We start from the raw sequence: 21,368 nt of genomic DNA, 5'->3' as shown, positions 1-21,368 counted from the left end.
AAAAAAAAAAAAAAAAAAAAAAAAAAAGCCGCGATCGTGATCTGCGGCAGCAATTCAGCGGAAGGTCCTTCGCTCCAAGCAGGAGTGAGGGACAGTCCGCCGAATTGCCGCCGAACAGCTGGACATGCCGCCCCTCTCCGAAGTGGCCGCCCCAAGCACCTGCTTGATAAGCTGGTGCCTGGAGCCGGCCCTGACCACTACAGGTGGCTTGGTGTCTTATTTTATCTACATCTCCTGGAATTTGCAGCCACTGCTTGATATTCACTGCTGTAGAATCTTTGCTTCTGTAAGATGCTGTTGAAGATGTTACGTACCCCTCTAGTGGCTGGTCCACTTAGAGGACAGGTGCCTACTATTGCTAAGAGCTAAAGGAGTTCCTTTCAGGTATACATCCATGCTCTAATTCTGAAGGACATGGATTCTATCCATGGTGATGGCCTGTGATGAGAAGGTTACGCTTACACACACACTATGAAAATTCCTCACATCAAATTTTCAGATACTTCAACCTGAGCTCTTAGGAACATGCCACATTGAAACACTTCTATTCTGATATCAGAAACCAATGCAAAAGATATTCTCAGGGATATACTCCCCCCAGTCCCTCTCATTATGATATTAGGAAAATACTAAAGTTCCACAAAGACCCATATCTGTTTAGAATTCTAGAGATTGCAGCCAGTAAGTTTATCCCATCAATACAGATACAAAGGCTATTACCACAGAAAAGTGGTTGACAATAATAACAGAATTAAGAGAAATGTAAAGACACTGCTTGTGTTACATTAGCAGATGAACTATTTAATTAAATATGAAGCTGATTACAAACAAATCTTTGATACAGTTTTAAAAATATTAGTATATTGTATTTAAAATTCATAGTTCATATTCCCTCAATTCTACTGTATTTCCTTTCCTTGTAAATGTTCTTTCCTCTATTCTACTCCTTATGTAAGAAATTAAGTTGTACAGATAACATTTCTGCATACCTGTAATTTAAGATATTAGTAGGCTTGGAAGGATTAGATTTTTATCAGTAAATGTCAGTAAACGTCAATTTCACCATACACACACCAGCCGATGAAAAAAAATATTGCCGTTGATAATCGTCGAAACTTACAGATAGACAATGTAAGAAAAATGCTGACAGAAGATGTTTTAATGGCTTATAAAGCTTTCACTTTTTGAATATCATCAACTACCATCATTATATAATTATTGTCTGACCTTCCCATTATCTGACCTGCCATAATTTCCCACAACTGTGAAGACTGAAATCAATAAAAAAATTTAAATATTACTTACAACCCATAATTTTATGAAAATTTGACAATTTAAATTGATAAAAATAATAAAAAGCATACAACACATAATTTTGTGTAACTGTGGAAATGTAAAGAAAAATAGAAAAAAATGCTTTAAAATAAATATTGATTTTATCCACCAAAATGATAACATAAAAATTGAATTCTGCCAAGTCTAGATATTAGTAACTAAAATTATAGTTGACTTTTTTGCTCATTTGATTTTTCACAAACAAATTTCTGCCCGTGCAGGAGTGGATTGGGGCACACAAACAACATCCAAGCATGCAAATCAGTTGCTTCAGCAGCTAGCATTACAGTTTACGATGACAGAAATTTACCCCCATGCAGATATGACAGGTGCCATTTTGGCCAACACACTAGGGATTGAACTTGGCATCTGCAGAGCTAAAAGCATGAGCGTCTTGCAGCATGGGCTAAAATTATGTAGGTGGCAAACAGACTAATTTCTTCTGTGGATTTATCATAGAGGGGATCTGTAACACACTCACCAGAGGGTTACATATACGACTATCACAATGAACTTCTTAAACCCTATCATGATGGCTAAAAGTGATGCACAAACCTAGTACTGCCCTTCTGTACAGCGCATTGAATTTCACCCAGGATGTGCAAACCTTAAATATATGTGCATGTGAAAATTCAGTAGTGGAAAATTACATACAAACACAGGCATGTAAAATTACACTGTAATTTAGAAACTGCTTAGAAAATAAAACCTATGTGGCCAGATCCTGTTCAGATTGAAGTCAATAGCAAAACTCCCATTGACTTCAGCAGTGCAGGATCAGCACCTTAATATATATCAGTTTCACAGCTGCCCTTGAGAAAATGGCATTGAGGACAAAAATCGTAGGTTGCTGGGTTGCTTTTTTTTTTTTTTTTTTTTGTAATGAAGCACTTGCCAGAGTTCAGACTTTATTGGACAAGCCTCTGATAGAGCACATGAAAAATACAGGCTTACCTGTCTCATCTCCAGTCTGCCTTACATCTAATTTGTTTTGCTTCTTCTATCAGGTCATTTCAGTTGACTGGGACAGTGAAAAGCTGCTAACATTACCACTCAGTGTCAATTGAAAAGGAGGAAGTGGCATTCAGTGGTGGGAAACCCTGGAAGAGGATGGGTTTGTCAATGAAATATTTCTATGAGCATGGACTTCAAATGGGTGTGGGAGGGGGCAATGGACATATACAACTGGTGTGAAGGGCAAAGGGAAATACCAAACAATACTTTAAATATATATGTTTATAGGGGTGGGGTGTCAAACTAAGGCTTAGAGATGGGAATCTGCCACTGGGAAGCAGAGGTTAAAAAATACAGGATACGCATCTATCTATTTTTTTGCTACAATATGGACACATATTCTGCAATCCTTACTTACAGGCAAATGCTGCCTTCTGATAATCTATATTAGGGTGACCATACACCCCATTTTGGCTGGGACAGTCCCTTTTTTAAGTCCTGTCCCAACTTTTTTGGCAAAAGTGGGCATTTGTTCGGTTTGCTCTTGCCAACTTGATCAGCCAAAAAAGTGGCATATGAATACAGTTGGGTAGTTCTGATACTGTCTAGGAGAGCACAGTAATAAACATGCTTTCTATCTAGTTCATTACAATGGTGGTTCATTGGAGGTGACATTTGGTAAAGCATTTCTTTGCAGCACAGTAAATTTATAGATTTAATCTGACATTATTCAATATGGTTTTCTCTTTTGGGGTTTTGTCTATCTACATTTTATTTCTTTGTTTATTTTTGCATTCTTACTATTATTTGACAAGCAAATACAAGTTATAAAACATATTTTCCCTAGGTTTTCTACCTGATTCAGGTAGATACTTAAGCACATGACTAATCTCATTGAAGTCAATGTATCTTCCTGAACTGAGAGCTACATTGCAGAAGCCAACTGATATGTCTTGGTTAGAAGAGAAGTATGTTGGTGCTAGAGCACTCAAAAAATTTTAATTTGAGGGGTAAAATTAAAAAATAATGGGGAAAAATCCTAAAAAATTCATGAATCTACCTTCCCCCTTTCCCTGTGTAGAGTTTGAAATCCAAATCTTGCTTCTTGAGCCCACCTCTCAAAATTAGGGTTTATGGAAGCAAACCTAGCAAAGCATCAGCTTCAATTTCAGATCAGGCAAGGTGGGGCCCTAAAGGTGGGGCCACTAGCCAAGCAGAGCATAGGCTGCTAGTGGTAGCCTCCTTCAAGGGCGAGCACAGTGGTATTTTACTATTATTAGTGTTTATTAATTTTATCATAACACCTATTGGCACCAATCAAGGATCAGGGCCACATTGTGCACACAAACAATGAAAAGACATTCCCTGTCATATAGCAGCAGCCCCCACTGACCAAGGTTGCCTGATGATCTGCTCTGAGGAGATTTTCTCCTCCCTGGCTCCAGTGGCTGCTGCTGTTCCCTCTGCTGAAGACTGTCTGCAGACTCAGGCAGACGTTGCTGAGTTGCTTTACACGCCGTTCATGTTTTCAAGCTTTTCTTCACAATCATGATATCTAAGATAATTTATTTTAAAATAAAACCTGAGATTCTGACTTCATCGCATTACTCTGGGATTTGGGGTGTCAAGCACAGACCTAATGTGTCTATGCCTTAATCTGGTAATGATTAGTTTTAGCATGATTGTTTATGATGGACCCAGTCCGTACTAAGTTAAAACCCCAGCTGATATAATGACAGCTTTGTCTGAGTAAAGACTGTATGAAGAGACCACATACCTGAAATATAAGGCTGTTTTATTAAACATTCTTGGTATTTTGGGTATAACAATGTTTAGTAAATATGGCTCCTCGGTAGTGATTTTCCATTAGCATTTATCTAGCAAAAACATCTCAGATAGAATATTGCAACCAAAATTACATTTTGGATATATACAGTATATACAGTACAGGGTATTTCATTCCTTCATTACTTCTCTTAGCAGCATCCATTTGCCCCCAGTCTCCTCCTTTATGTTCTGCAATAGAGAGTTGAGTGACATGATTAGAGTTTTAGATGCAATCTGTAGTATAATGTTATGCCTTTCCTTCCATGACAATAGACCAGCCAAAAATGCTGTATACTCAGGTTGTTTCCAGTGCAGTGATATTAACGCCAGGCTTCTTAGCTGATGCAATGTGCTGTCACAAAATGGACTGGGAAGACCAATTTTTCTGCACGCTCATGTAAATGTCAAGCTATGGCATCATTAACATAGTGCAATGTCCAATAACTCCATTCTCCCCATGGACAAGAACAGTGCAGAAATAATTACTTGGCAATCACATGCACTTCATCACTTCCAAATTAGATTTCAGTAATCCACCGCTTTATTTCCAGAGTAATCTCATTACCCCAATGGAGTTTCCTTTGCTTTTTTTCCCCCCATTCATTTGATATTTATTGCCACAGATGCACATGTGATTTAAGACAGTCAAAAGATATACATGATTTGGGGAAGAAGGATTGGAATAATGTTGTTCGGGAGCAGAAAACGGTTATCCCTTCATTCTGACTTCTATCTTCATTAAATCAATGTTCTGAAAAATAACCAATAAAAAATCTATAGCTTTCTCTGAAGGGAATCAGATTTTGAAGAAGAGGAATCTTACAATCACATAATGATCCTCCTTTTTACTTTAACGATATCTTTTAAAAACAGAATTCTGTGAAAAATCCCTTCATCGTCCCATTGGAAATTGTGAAGTAGATTTGTTTTTGTTGTTGTTGTTGTTAGCGTCAGAAAGATCAAGATAAATATTTCTGCTGCAGAATAAATTATGTTGGAAATGTGAGATATTTCTTCTTGTAGGCTGCTCATGTGTCATCTCCCTGAGTCCTCCATGCAATATAGATTCTTTACGTTTTCATTTATTATTTCAGACATTGTTTTACCCTCTCCCTTTATAGAAATGAATGTAGCACTGGCTAATAAAGGGCCATCAGAACCCTGAGAATAATATGATAAACAAGGAGAATTATTATGAACAGTAGAAAAACAACTGCTGCTTAAATATAGTATTTAAATGTAAAAAGAAAAAAAACCCTTCTAGAATAATTAGATATTTGGAGCCTGATTTAGAGCCCATTGAAGTCAATGGGAGTCCTTCCATTTACTTGAGTAGGTTTTGGATCTGGTCAATAAACCCACTGTTCAGCATGCCATTCCAATTCAGCAGTGCACTTATGCATGTGCTTAAAGTTAAGCACATGCATAAGTCCCATTGACTTAAAGAGACTTAAGCATTGGTTTAAAGTTAAGCACAAATTTAAAGTGACTTGCTGAATAGGAATGATTTGAGCATGTGCGTAAGTATTTTTCTGAGCTGTGATGAACGGTGAATTAGAGTGAACAAGGCTCTAAACTGCTGCCATATATACTTAAGTAGGAACAGATTCTGTGTTTCTTTCAAATGTTAATGATCTGGTCACTTCCTCTGTTATTCTAATTAAATATCACCTGGAATCAGGGCTGCCTATTGGCTGCTACTGTGCAGCCTTTGAAATATTATTGCTTCTCTTTTTCTGTGCATATACAAATAGTGGTACAAAGGTAAAAAAAGGAAATTCACCTAAGCAGAATTTTGGTTTATCAATATTCTAGATTTTTGGAGATTAAAGAGGGATAGTAGGATTTCCACCCAGAACAGACAGCATGGAGACTGATGATTACAGAACTTCAGAGATGCCTTGTCTGCACAACAATATCTCTTTGTAGGCTCAAAAGAGGCAGGATATTTTTTTTTCACATTGTTTCTTCAGGACATCAGCACCTCCAAAGTTGCAGCTGTCAGGTTTGGAAAAATACTGAAAGTTCAGATGCTTCTCCAAAGCATAGCCACACTTTTTATAACCTTTTCAGCCCCACCCACTTGCAGGTCCCCCACCTTCATAAAATCTCAGCAATAAACTGTGGAATTTTTTATTCCACAATGAAGGACTCAAGCTCCACAACCTTTTCTCATGAGGGAAAGTAGGTGATTTTCTAAATAGTACCCTCCCTGGCACATCCTGGGCATAGCCTGCTTGCATCACTCTTCTCCCAAGGGTGACAGGGCAGAGATTACAGTGTGGTGAGCCAATCAGGTCAGCTCTGCAAAGGCAAGAAGGCAGTGGGGAGAGTGTACCAGCTGCCCGCTCCACACAGCATTCCAGATGAGGTCTCATCAGTGCCTTGTGTATGGTACTAACACTTCCCTGTGTCTACTGGAAATACCTCACCTGATGCATCCTAGGACTACATTAGCCTTTTTAATAGCTGCATCACACTGGCAGCTCATAGTCATCCTGTGATCAAACAATACACCCAGGTCGTTCTCCTCCTCTGTCATTTCCAATTGATAAGTCCCCAGCTTATAGCAAAAATTCTTATTGTTAGTCCCTAAATGAATGACCTTGCACTTTGCACTATTAAATTTCATCCCATTTCTATTATTCCAGTTTTCAAGGTCATCCAGATCTTTTTGTATGATATTCCGGTCATCCTCCGTATTGGCAACTTTGTGTCAACCACACATTTTATTAGCACACTCCTACTTTTTGTGCCAAGATCAGTAATACAAACGTTAAATAAGATTGGTCCCGAGACTGATCCCTGAGGAACTCCACTAGTAATGTCCCTCCAGCTTGACAGTTCACCTTTCAGTATGACCCATTGTAGCTTCCCCTTTAACCAGTTCTTTATTGACCTTTCAATTCTCATATTAATTCCCATCTAACTAATAATTTCCAGTGTGGAACTGTATCAAGTACTGAAATCCAGGTAGATTAGACCTAGTGCATTTCCTTTGTCTAAAAATCAAGTAGGAGAAGATATGTCCATAGGAACACTCAACTCTCACGTCATAAGGTGTTCCCTCCTGTGAAGACGGATGATGAAATCTTGGCTCCATTAAAGTCATTGGGAGTTTTGCAACCGAATTCAATGGGGCCAAAATTGCACCCTAAGTGTGTGCTGTCTTTGCTGTGCTCTCAACCCCAGCTAGTTTAGGGATTGAGGAACTGGAATCAGCGCTCATGCTCAGATCTGCTGCATGATATATGTGGTGCTGTCACTTTTAAAAGCTACCATTATTTTCCTGGCTCTCTGACATCAATAGCAGTAATATTATAAATCAGATTAGCAATTCCCAGTCACAACACTGATTCAATTATAGTCATTGATATTCTGGGCTAGGAAAAACTGTCAAAATTGTCTCTTTTCAAATTTCATGTTTTTCAAGCTGCTTCTTTACAGTTGCCAAAAAAATCCAGTATTAGAAACCCAAAGCTTGAAATGAATATAAACAGAATGGGGGAGAGTAAGGCGGGCATGTGTGTGTGTGAGAGAGACTGAAACTTCAAGCTTTTAAACAAACTAAAGATGTACCATTCAGATAATACATAAACATCAGTTGGGCTTTCTCTTTTAAAAGTGTCCTGTAGATATTTTACATTATTTAAAAGCTATGTAGATATTTTAATGGAGTAGATATTTTACAGGATGAAATAAGGAGCAATAGTTTTAGGTATGAGCGGTTCTGGAAATCACTACATTTGAACCAAATATTTTGGTGCACTCTAGTGGCAGAAGAAGTGAGATGTTCAAAAGTTGAGAAATACAATAGCTTTGCAATTTAAAAAATAATGATTGGGGATTTACTAATTTTTTATTCTTACTAATTTACTAAGAAGAAAAATTACTAGATAAATCCTGTATTTATTTACTAATTTGTGAATTGTTAATCCATTGTGTTGTATTGGTGTAACACTGCCATGTTGGGGAAAAGTGAACAGTCCTTTGCTGGTATGCAAAGATGAAGCACATGAGAAAAGGTTTTATGCAAAGATTATGCATTTAGGATGTAACCATTACATGGGTTCAGCCATCATACAACAAGAGACCGCTCAAAATTTGAATTTTGAACTTCTCTATTCCCGCTCAAATTTTGTGTTTTTTTGAGATCCAGTGTTTTTGTTTGGGGCTATTTATACTACATATTTTCCAAATTTGGCAAATATATACATGTGCACATATTCACAGGTATAGGTATCATCATTTTTAGCGGTATGACAGAATCCAAATAAAATTATGTGGAAAGGAAAAGAAACCAGATGTGCATACTGACCACCAGCTACCACAAACATTCAGAAAGAACAAGACAAAAGCTTGGAAAAGAAACAGAGGAAGCAGAAAAGACATTTGTTATACACCCATTTGCATCTGCTCGAATAACAACAAAGACCTGGCATCCTGATTCTGAAGCTGTAAAAATAATTGTGACAGGAAAAGGCAATGGCAAAGTAGTACTAAAATAACATATGTCAGAGCATTGTTATTGTTAAAGGAATAAATTGTGTCTAGAGTAGAAGGTTAGCTAGTTTATTTATTTTTGGGAATCTTTAAATATAGAGACAGAATGATGTGGAACTTTATTAGGAACTATCCTCTGAACAGAACTCCCCTCCCCCAACTAATAATAATATCTAGCACATATATATTCCACTTTTCATCAATAGATCTCAAAGCACTTTACAAAGTAAGTCAGTGTCATTATCTTCATTTTATAGATAGGGAAACTGAGGCACAGAGAAAGGATGTGCCTTGACCAAGGACACGCAGCAACAGAACTGGGAATAGAAATCAGGTCTTCTAAGAGTATGTCTTCTCTACCAGCGGGCAGCGATCGATCCAGCAGGGATCAATTTATTGCGATAAATCAATTTAGACGTGATAAATCAACCCCCGAGCGCTCTCCTGTCGACTCCTGTACTCCAGTGCCGTGAGAGGCGCAAGCAGAGTCGACGGGGGAATGGCAGCAGTCGACTCACGGTGGTGAAGACACCACGGTAAGTCGATCTAAGTACGTCGACTTCAGCTATGTTATTCACGTAGCTGAAGTTGCGTAACTTAGATTGATTCCCCCCCCCCCCGCCCGCCCGTGTAGACAGGTCACACTTTACTGCCCTATCCACTAGACCACTCTGCCTAATGAAATCATATTCCTTATTTTGACGATTTAGAAGAGAAAATTGTTTGCTGTAACTATTTTCATCCTGAGCAGCCTAGCTCAAGTACTGCGTTAAACAAATAAAAAAAAGTGGAGTGAACATAAGAACAGCCGTACTGGGTCAGACCAAAGGTCCATCTAGCCCAGTATCCTGTCTACCAACAGTGGCCAATACCAGGTGCCCCAGAGGGAGTGAACCTAACAGGTAATAATCAAGTGATCTCTCTCCTGCCATCCATCTCCACCCTCTGACAAACAGAGTCTAGGGACACCATTCCTAACCCATCCTGGCTAATAGCCATTAATGGACTTAACCTCCATGAATTTATCCAGGTCTCTTTTAAACGCTGTTATAGATGAACTATTAGTCAATGTTTTAGTAAACTATGACCAAGACCCAAGCAATCAAAGGCATGCTAGGGTCAATAGCTGAACCAACTTCCACACGGCTACAATAATTAAAACTTCTGGAGTACTGCCTGCACTAATGGAATTCATTGTTCCAGACTGCCAGTAAGTTTGGCTTTACATGATTTCATAGCACATAACCAAAGAGTGGCCTTAGAATGTAAGCATTTTAGTTAAAGGGGATAAAAAGCAAGTCAGAGTTCCAGGAAAATGGACAGACGCCAGTGACTGAAAATATCATCATACAAACAAATATTAATGTTTTTTCCCTACAGGTAGCACTTCAATAGGGTGACATACACAGTACTGCCAACCCCATGCATTCAAAATTCATGAATCAGGCCCTCCAAAATTATGAAAAGGTTTTTATTATTAATTATTGTTATAATAATTTGGTATTCTTTTTGTTTGCCCTCTAGTTTCTGAGCCTTTAGGATGCACTCTAGTCAGATTTTCAAGCTTTTCCTTACAACCATGAGAGCTAGAAATTTATTTACAAATAAATGAAAACATATGCTCCCTGATCACATGCCTCCTGCAGCTGACGCTTTAAGAAAAAACACCAAATATCATCTCATGAGACTTGTGATAAAATTTTGACAGTTGGTAACACTGCCTATAGATTTAGAGTAAGGATAGCTAGGGTGGGTAATGAGACAGATTCCTGTAGTAGAGGGGTGGGCAAACTACAGCCCGCGGGCTGGAGCTCCCACTGGGGGGCGGGGTCTGGGGCTTGTCCCGCTCCGGCACTCCAGCCAGGGCGCTGGGGCGGGGACTGCAGCACGTGCCTCGGCCCCGGTCCGGTGCTCCAGACAGGGCATCAGGTTGGGGGCCGCACCACGCGCCTCGGCCCTGCTCCGGTGCTCCAGATGGCTTGAGGTAAGCACCGCTCAGAGTCCGCACCCCTGAGCCTCTCCCTATGCCCCAACCCCCAGTCCCAGCCCTGATCCCCCTCCCACTCTCCAAATCCTGCAATCCCAGAATGGAGCACCCTCCTGCACCCCAAATATCTTATCCCCAGCCCTACCCCAGATCCCGCACCCCCAGCCGGAACCTGCACCCCTTCCCGCACCCCTGCCCCAATTTTGTGAGCATTCATGGCCCACCATACAATTTCTATTCCCTGATGTGGTCCTCAGGCCAAAAAGTTTGCCCACCCTTGCTGTAGTATGTGCAGAGTAGCTATTTCAGCAGGATGATTCAGTGTTCAGTACTCCACATAAGTCCAGATTCTGATCCCAGTACTACTACTCATGGAGTAAAGGACTACTCAGTGTAACTAGGAGAATTAGGATCTGGGACATAGCTTCTAAACCATTTGGGGATCCCTTTAGATGTAAGTTACTGGATAAATGCAAGTTATTATGGGTTAGATTCTGATACCTTCCAACATGTTGAATATGATCGTACACCAGAAGTGCTTCCATTGAAGTCAATGGGACTACTCATGTAGAAGGGGGCTACTTATCCACAGTAAGGGTATCAGAATCTGACCCCATGTTCTTATTTATTATTATATTTCCACTGACATCATGATGAGTTTTTAAAAATACACAACCAGTTTGAGAACACAAAGAGTTGTCACTGTAAACAAGAGCTGCTGGAGTCCATTCTTAAACAGCTGTTGAGCTGTAAGAATTGCTATTCTAATCAGTATTTGGGGAGTTACAGCCTAAATTTTCAAATGTGAGAAGTGATTTTGGATGCCTTCATTCTTCTGTGCCCAAATTGAGGGCCTGATTCTCAGACCCTCTGAAACTCAGGCCCCTCTAACGGTGTCTTTAATCCTTGATCGTTTGAGTGCATGGAATGGGGAAAGGATGTGGCGGTGATGCCCACTGGGTTGAGAATTACAAGTTGCTGTGCAGAAGGAAACAGAGGAAAGAACCGAGTTGATTCACAAAGGGGGGGGGGGCGGCGGGGAGGGAGAGAAAGGAGGAGCGGGAAGGAAGAGGAACAATGGGCAGAAGTAGTAATCGCTTCTTGGCTCTCTGTGAGCTGAGGGGTGAAAACATTATGAACTAAAGGGGAACAACTTTTTCCACTGAGTGATGAATTGACAATATGGCCCAGAACAAATAACACCTAATCACTATGTAGTTACTACATAAAGGTCATAGTCTACCATTGATATCTATGCAAATCGCCTAGTGACATCAGTGAAAACTGCACTCTGCATTGTGGGGACTGTATAGTCCTGAATTTATAATCTGGCTCATGAATCAGATTTAAATATTGAATTTTGGCCCTCCTCCAAAGGAGTTTGACTCCCCTGCTTTCTAAACCAGGCAAAAATCCTCAGCTGCAGTAGACCAGCATAGCTCCACTGAAGTCTGAGGATCTGGCCTTTTAGTGTGTCTTAACTATTTAACAACAATCCCGTAGTCATATAAAAGAATGAAAGCAAACCTGGGTTGATCTACACTCTCACATTAAAACCTTTTGCTCCTGGTTGTTTTGTTGGGTTGTGGTGATGGTGTTTTTTGTTTTTGTCTGTTCACAAATTTAACTCAAAGTAAAACTTGAAGGGACATGAAACCCATGCAGACAAAGGGAGAAATAAATGTTTGCATAAACCCTGCAAATCAATCCATGAACCCATGTTGTGCCAATCTACTGCTTAGCATAAAAGCCCGAAGCTCAGAAGAAAATGAGTCAGCCATTTTCCTTTTGGATTTATTCCCCACTTTTGTTTTTGTAGTGGTTTTAGGTGTCTTTTTAAAACTGATTTTAGTTTGCAGCTAAGTATTCCATGTTAAGAATGAGGCTATAAAATAAAATTCATTTAATTGCTCAAGCTGACAAGTTGGAAAGTCGAGTGTGCTGATGCTTCTTATTCTTTGTAGTGTCATAATCTTCTTAGATTTATGTCAAGGTGAGAGTCTGAGTAGACAAAAAAAAAATCTGTCAGTGCACTTGCATAATATCTGTATGTCAGATAAAATCCTGAGCGAGACAAGGTGGGTGAGGTAATATCTTTTATTGGATCAACTTCTTTTTGATGGAAGAGACAAGCTTGTCTCCTCTCACCAACAAAAGTTGGTCCAATAAAAAATATTACTTCACCTACCTTGTCTCTCTAATACCCAGGGATCAACATGGTTACAACACTGCATAAAAATGAAATCCTGTCTGCTTATGATTATTAAAGAAACCATGTTATTTTCTTTTAAACAAGGTGGGTGTTAATCATCGTGTCCTGGCTAAATTCCAACACTGGTAATTACATTCTGCCTAAATAACTCCACCTCCCCATAGTCTCAGTTACAGATACATTTGTCTTTACTTCCTGTCTTAAACTTTAGTTTAGCTGTTTTGATAAATGGGTGCCAAATTGTACCCATGCAGTGGCTTAACATCATTGACACGGAAAGCATTTAGGGATCTTTCAGTTGTATATAAAGGTAAGTTACATTATTAGAACTAATGGGTGATACACATGCATATTGACAGGAAAATAAATATACCTCTTGGTATCACTCCTGAAATTTTTTTTTAAGCCACAGATTTGAGAAAAAATTACGTAAGAAAGAAATTGATTTGTTCTCAAAATTTACTGAATCAGTTTTCTCTGCTTTCAAATGCCACTAAAATACAATTGTTCCTAAAATTCAATAGCTCTTCCAAACCCTGAGGCACACCTGAAAGTAGGAGTACTTCCAGTTTACTTTCCAGTGTTAAAACCACCAATTAGCATTACAAAGCTTTGTAATTAGAAGTTGGTAGCATGTGTTTTTCTTTGTCTCCTATTCAAACAAAGGGGCTTGTCTTGAATAGAGTTACACCTGGAATGAATTTGGCCAAAGATTTAGTGGGCCAGAACCTCAGCTGGTGTGAATCAGCACAGGGCCCAATTACTTCAATGTACCTATTCTGGTTTGCACCAGCTGAAGATCTGCCCCTTCTATTCAAACTGCAAGCTTTCAGTGTAGGATATAAGACATTTTTAGGCTAAGTGCTATACCCCACATTTCTGAGTGCTATGCTGCCATGCAGACTATAAGCCAAAGGGACAGTGCAACACAATACTAAACAAAATGTGGTACATCGCAGAAATGTTAAGAAAATGCTTTTAGACTGAATTCCCAACTCCATTATTCAGTCTACATTTCTGGTAGTAGAAAAAACAGACTAGGGTCCCATTTCAAAGAGAAAATAATGATCTATGAATGGTCCAAAAATGTTGAGTCTTGGTTTCCCACATGTCTAGAATGTGAATTTAAAAAAAGCTATAGGGTAGACAAAGCTTAACATCAGCAAAACATCTGAATCTGCACTGGAACATTTGCAGCATTTAAAAAAGTAGGTCAGAGATGCAGAACTAGATTCTCTCCTCTGCCAAGCTCAGCACAAGATGAGGAGGGTCATTAAGGAACCTGGGGTACATCTAAATTGCAATAAAAGACCCGCAGCAGTGAGTCTCAGAGCCCAGGTCAACTGACTCTGGCTTGTGCTATGGGGCTAAAAATAGCAGCATAGACATTTAGTTTCAGGCTGGAGCCCAGGCTCTGAAACCTGGAGAGTGGGGAGGGTCTTCGTTGACCTGGGATTTGAGGTCACTGCCACAGGTTTTTTATTGAAGTGTAGACATACCCTCAGCAGCCACAACTCTTGGGGCTAGCCCTGACACTGATTCAGTTTAAAGCTGCTAGCAAGCTGCTTTGAAATAAGCTACTGGTTTATGGTCCTTAGCTGATTCAATCAAGTGCAGGCTTGCAATGACAAAGCAAAGCTCTATCACTATCAAATTTTTTGTCATGTAAATGAATTTGTTTATATTAACTATGAAGAATATAATTCTATTGTGAAACTGAAACATTTTCTACTGTATCAGATATAGATATTAACTCTGCAAATGCCATTACATGCAAATGGCTATTGAAATCAGTGGAGACTGCCATCAACTTCAATGGGCTTTAGATCAGGACTTATACTAAGTATCTGAATACTCTGAACTTCTGTTTTGGCATGTAGATACAAAATATGTAGCAGGGATGGGAATGCCTTCTCTTGACTGACTTTACTTTGCAAGGAGTGGGGAGGGAAATGTGGGGGCTATAACCCCAGATGGAGATAATGGAACCCATAGTTTTGAGGGACTTTTAAGAGGAAATGGGCTATGAAACTCTGACTCTATTTACTCTGCTATAAATAAATCAAACAAATCTTGTGATTGCAGGCCACACTAAGATTTTCACAGACATACTCTGTCTCTGAGGGCTAAGCTTAGCCTTCAGTGTACCAGCTGACTTCCCATGAATAAAAACTAAGAAAAAGCCAGAAATAAACAAAGAAAATCCTTCATAAACAAACCAAACCCCCAAATCAAATGAACACAAATTCACTGGGTTTTTTTTCAGACTCTTCAGTCATTTCTACCTGTGCTTACTGTGACGGATTGGATCACAGAAACCCCCTTGGGAGCTGCCACCCAATGTACCAAGACTACCCCTGCTTCTGTTTTTCCTGCCAGCTCAGGACTCCAGCACCCTGTCTTGCTGAATTAGACACTCCAGTCCACTTCAACACAGACCCAGGGTCTGAATCACTTGTCCCAAAGCTGCAAGTTTACCTGAAAACAGCTCATAGAAGTGTGCTTGTTTTTAGCACTCAGATGCCCAACTCCCAATGGGGTCTAACCCAGATAAATCCGTTTTACCCTGCATAAAGCTTATGCAGGGCAAACTCATAAATTGTTCGCCCTCTATAACACTGATAGAGAGATATGCACAGTTGTTTGCTCCCTCAGGTATTAATACATACTCTGAGTAAATTACTAAATAAAAAGTGATTTTATTAAATACAGACAGTAGGATTTAAGTGGTTCAAAGTAGTAACAGACAGAACAAAGTAAGTCACCAAGCAAAATAAAATAAAATGCGCAAATCTAAGTCTAATCAAACTAAATACAGATAATCTCACCCTCAGAGATGCTTCAGTAAGTTTTTTCTCAGACTGGACACCTTCCAGGCCTGGGCACAATTCTTTCCCCTGGTACAGCTCTTGTTCCAGCTTAGGTGATAGCTAGGGGATTCTTCATGATGGCTTCTCTCCCTCTCTGTTCTGTTCCACCCCTTTATATATCTTTTGCATAAGGCGGGAACCCTTTGTCCCTCTGGGTTTCCACCCCCACTCACTGGAAAAGCACCAGGTTAAAGATGGATTCCAGTTCAGGTGACATGATCACATGTCACTGCAAGACTTCATTACTCACTTGCCAGCACACACATATACAGGGAGACTCACAGGTAAACAGCCATCTGCAGACAATGGGAGTTATCAAGATTTCAAACCATCATTAATGGCTCACACTTTACATAATTACAATAGGCCCTCAGAGTTACATTTTATATTTCTAGTTTTAGATACAAGAGTGGTACATTTATACAAATCAGATGATCATACTCAGTAGATTATAAGCTTTGTAATGATACCTTACAAGAGACCTTTTGCATGAAGCATATCCCAGTTACGTTACATTCACTTATTACCGTATTTTTTCTAAAACTATCCCAGTTACATTATATTGACTTATTATCAAGTTTTTATAAAACCATATAGACTGCACGCAGGGCACACTAAGATTTTAACAGACATACTCTGTCTCTGAGGGCTAAGCTTAGCCTTCAGTGTACCAGCTGACTTCCCATGAATAAAAACTAAGAAAAAGCCAGAAATAAACAAAGAAAATCCTTCATAAACAAACCAAACCCCAAAATCAAATGAACACAAATTCACTGGGGTTTTTTTCAGACTCTTCAGTCATTTCTACCTATGCTTACCTCCAAACTTCCATTGGTAAATCCCATTGTAGAATATTCTTTACTTACATCATTTTTCTTCTCCTCAGAAAAGAGCTCAGTTTTGAACCCAATCATGTGGATGTTAGTCAGGCAAAATCCTGCTGCAGTTTTGGTACAATCTCAACTCAGAAATGCAAGTAATTATTCTGAAGACAGATTAGAACACTGTCATTTATATAGGACTGAATTAATATCCTCCCTCATATATGTACAACTCCCACTGACTACCAATGTAAGACTTCAGCCCAGTTCCCACTGAAGTCCACTGATGTTTTTACTTTGACTAAAATCAGAGTTGGATCAGGCACTAAGAGAAGGAAGAGCTGGGTCCATATCTTTGTTTTTTGTTTGTCAAAATGTATTTCTTATATTACAATAAATAATATAAAATTATTAGACTCATAGACTCATAGACTTAAAGGTCAGAAGGGACCATTATGGTCATCTAGTCTGACCTCCCGCATGATGCAGGCCACAAAAGCTGACCCACCCACTTTCCCTTAACTCAGCTGATGAAGTCTCCAGATCGTGATTTAAAGACTTCAAGTCGCAGAGAATCCTCCAGCTTGCGACCCCTGCCCAATGCTGCGGAGGAAGGCGAAAAACCTCCAGGGCCTCTGCCAATCTACCCTGGAGGAAAATTCCTTCCCGACCCCAAATATGGCGATCAGTAGAACTCAGAGCATACAGGCAAGATTCTCTAGCCAGACCCACATTTTACCAGCGATGGCACTTTATTACCTAATTGACTAAAATCACGTTATCCCATTAAACCATTCCCTCCATAAACTTATCTAGCCTAATCTTGAAGCCAGAGAGGTCTTTCGCCCCCACCGTTTCCCTCGGAAGGCTGTTCCAAAATTTCACCTCTCTGACGGTTAGAAACCTTCGTCTAATTTCAAGCCTAAACTTCCCCACGGCCAGTTTATATCCATTCGTTCTCGTGTCCACATTAGTACTGAGCTGAAATAATTCCTCTCCCTCCCTGGTATTTATCCCTTTGATGTATTTAAAGAGAGCAATCATATCCCCCCTCAGCCTTCTTTTGGTTAGGCTAAACAAACCGAGCTCCTCGAGTCTCCTTTCATAGGAAAGGTTTTCCATTCCTCGGATCATCCTAGTGGCCCTTCTCTGTACCTGTTCCAGTTTGAATTCATCCTTTTTAAACATAGGAGACCAGAACTGCACACAGTACTCCAAATGAGGTCTCACCAGCGCCTTGTATAACGGAAGCAGCACCTCCTTGCCCCTACTAGAAATACCTCGCCTAATGCATCCCAAGATCGCATTAGCTTTTTTAACAGCCGCGTCACATTGCCGGCTCATAGTAATCCTGCGATCAACCAGGACTCCGAGGTCCTTCTCCTCCTCCGTCACTTCCAACCGATGCATCCCCAGCTTATAACTAAAGTTCTTGTTAGTCATCCCTAAATGCATCACCTTACACTTCTCACTATTAAATCTCATCCTATTATTATTACTCCAATTTACAAGGTCATCTAAGTCTCCCTGCAGAATATCCCGATCCTTCTCCGAATTAGCAATACCTCCCAACTTTGTGTCATCTGCAAACTTTATCAGCCCACTCCTACATTCGGTTCCGAGGTCAGTAATAAATAGATTAAATAAAATCGGACCCAAAACCGAACCTTGAGGAACCCCACTGGTGACCTCCCTCCAACCTGACAGTTCCCCTTTCAGTACTACCCGCTGCAGTCTCCCCTTTAACCAATTCTTTATCCACCTCTGGATTTTCATATCGATCCCCATCTTTTCTAGTTTAACCAATAATTCCTCATGCGGTACCATATCAAACGCTTTACTAAAATCGAGGTATATTAGATCCACCGCATTCCCTTTATCTAGAATGTCTGTTACTTTCTCAAAGAAGGAGATCAGGTTGGTTTGGCACGATCTACCTTTCGTAAACCCATGTTGTAATTTGTCCCAATTACCATTCAACTCAAGGCCCTTAACTACTTTCTCCTTCAAAATTTTTTCCAAGACCTTGCATACTACAAATGTTAAACTAACAGGCCTGTAATTACCCGGGTCACTTTTTTTCCCCTTCTTGAAAATAGGAACCACGTTAGCTATTTCCAGTCCAACGGTACCACCCCCGAGTTTACAGATTTATTAAAAATTATCGCTAAGGGGCTTGCAATTTCTTGCGCCACTTCCTTCAATATTCTAGGGTGAAGATCATCCGGTCTGCCCGATTTGGTCCCGTTTAGCTGCTGAAGTTTAGCTTCCACCTCTAATACTGTAATGTCATTCCCTCCTTCTTTATTCCCCTCTGTCCTGCTCCCTCTATTCCTAAGCTCTTCATTAGCCTTATTAAAGACCAATGCAAAATATTCATTTAGATATTGTGCCATGCCTAGATTATCCTTAATCTCCACTCCATCTACATTCTTCAGCGGTCCCACTTCCTCTTTCTTTGTTTTCTTCCTATTTATATGGCTATAAAACCTCTTACTATTTGATTTAATTCCCCTCGCAAGGTCCAACTCTACACGGCTTTTGGCCTTTCTCACTGCATCCCTACATGCTCGGACCTCAATAAGGCAGGTTTCCTTGCTGATCCCTCCCCTCTTCCATTCTTTGTATGCTTTCTGTTTTTTCTTAATTGCCCCTTTGAGACGCCCACTCATCCAGCTAGGTCTAAATCTCCTGCCTACTAATCGTTTTCCCTTTCTTGGTATACAGACCTCGGACAGCTCATGCAACTTCAATTTGAAATAATTCCAGGCGTCATCTGCCTTTAGATCCCTAAGTATGTTATCCCAATGCACTTCCCTAAGTAGTTGCTTTAATTTATTAAAGTTGGCCTTTTTAAAATCGTAAACCCTATTGTTTTTATATAATTCTATTCACTATACAGCTTATTGGAGACCCCCTCATAGTGGTTTCTGTTAATATGCCAGAATTTTTCGAAAGACCACACCATTGACTTTTATGGCTATGTTGCTACCTTGGCTGCAGTTCACAAAACTTTTATATTCTTCCCTGACTTCAAGTAGAAGTACCATTAGCTAAGTCTTAGGATCAAGAAAATTCAAAGGGCCAGACTCTGGTTTCAGTGGAAATTGAGAATCAGATTTTCACTAGTGCAACTAAGATCAGAAATTGGCCTCAGTTTTATTGAAAGTGCTCTGTCATGCCAGAAAAACATTTTACTTTAAAATAACATTTTCCAGGATACTAGACATATAGTACTATAGTTAGTAATAGGAGTTAATCAGCCTGATCAAAGACCCTTGACTTCAATGGGGTTTGGATTAGCTCTATGTAGTGTCACTTAGAATACTACCTGATCCCACAACCCTTAGTCACACAAGTAGTCATTGCTAACTCAAGGAAACCCACTGACTAATTTTTTGTCATTGGGATAACTCATGTCATCCAAGATTGTTGCATTCACCCTATAACTGTAATATCAACTGAATAATTATAATTACAAAATACCCTAGTCTATTTTTTTTAATATTGTACTACAGTATATGTAGAGGTAAGGAACTGTGGCATAAAATGAACTTAGGTTTAAACACCACTAAGAAAAATGTCCATAGAGATGAATAAAAGAAGAGTAAGTCCCAGACATTTTTCATTTCATGAAATTGTCTTTGATTATTCTTCTTTCTACAACTAGAATATTTTTCCTCTCAGGTTCTGAGTCACAAATTAACAACCTACATAAGAACGGCCATACTGGGTCAGACCAAAGGTCCATCAAGCCCAGTATCCTGTCCTCTGATTGTGGCCAATGGCAGGTGCCCCAAAGGAAATGAACAGACAGGATATCATCAAGTGATCCATGCCCTGTTACCCAATCCCAGCTTCTGGCAAACAGAGGCTAGGGACACCATTCCTGCCCATCCTGGCTAATAGCCATTGATGGACCTATCTTCCATGAATCTATCTAGCTCCCTTTTGAACCTCGTTATAGTATTGGCCTTCACAACACCCTCTGGCAAGGAATTCCAGAGGTTGATAGTGCGTTGCATGAAAAAATACTTTCTTGTGTTTGTTTTAAACCTGCTACCTATTAATTGTATTTGGTGGCCCCCTGTTTTTGTATTATGAGAAAGAGTAAATAACACTTCCTTATTTACTTTCCCTATACCACTCATGATTTTATAGACCTCTATCATATCCCCCCTTAATCGCATCTTTTCCAAGCTGAAAAGTCCTGGTCTTATTAATCTCTCCTCATACGGAAGCCTTTCTATACCCCTAATCATTTTTGTTGCCCTTTTCTGAACCTTTTCCAATTCCAATATATCTTTTTTGAGATGGGGTGACCACATCTGCATGCAGTATTCAAGGTGTGGGCATACCATGGATTTATATAGAGGCAATATGATATTTTCTGTCTTATTATCTATCCCTTTCTTGATGATTCCCAACATTCTGTTTGCTTTTTTGACTGCTGCTGCACGTTGAGTGGATGATTTCAGAGAACTATCCACAATGACTCCAAAATCTCTTTCTTGAGTGCTAACAGCTAATTTAGACCCCATCATTGTATATTTATAGTTAGGATTATGTTTTCCAATGTGCATTACTTTGCATTTATCAACATTAAATTTCATCTGCCATTTTGTTGCCCAGTCACCCAGTTTTGTGAGATCCTTTTGTAGCTCTTTGCAGTCTGCCTGGGACTTAACTAACTTGAGTAGTTTTGTATCATCTGCAAATTTTGCCACCTCACTGTTTACCCCTTTTTCCAGATCGTTTATGAATATGTTAAATAGGACTGAGCCCAGTACAGATCCCTGGGGGACACCACTATTTACCTCTCTCCATTCTGAAAACTGACCATTTATTCCTACCCTTTG

The sequence above is a fragment of the Terrapene carolina genome, unplaced genomic scaffold (genome assembly GCF_002925995.2).
Source record: "Terrapene carolina triunguis isolate 2854851 unplaced genomic scaffold, T_m_triunguis-2.0 Scaffold96, whole genome shotgun sequence".
Taxonomy (NCBI): domain Eukaryota; kingdom Metazoa; phylum Chordata; order Testudines; family Emydidae; genus Terrapene; species Terrapene triunguis.
The sequence above is the reverse complement of the archived record's forward strand: the minus strand, read 5'-3'. Positions refer to the sequence as shown.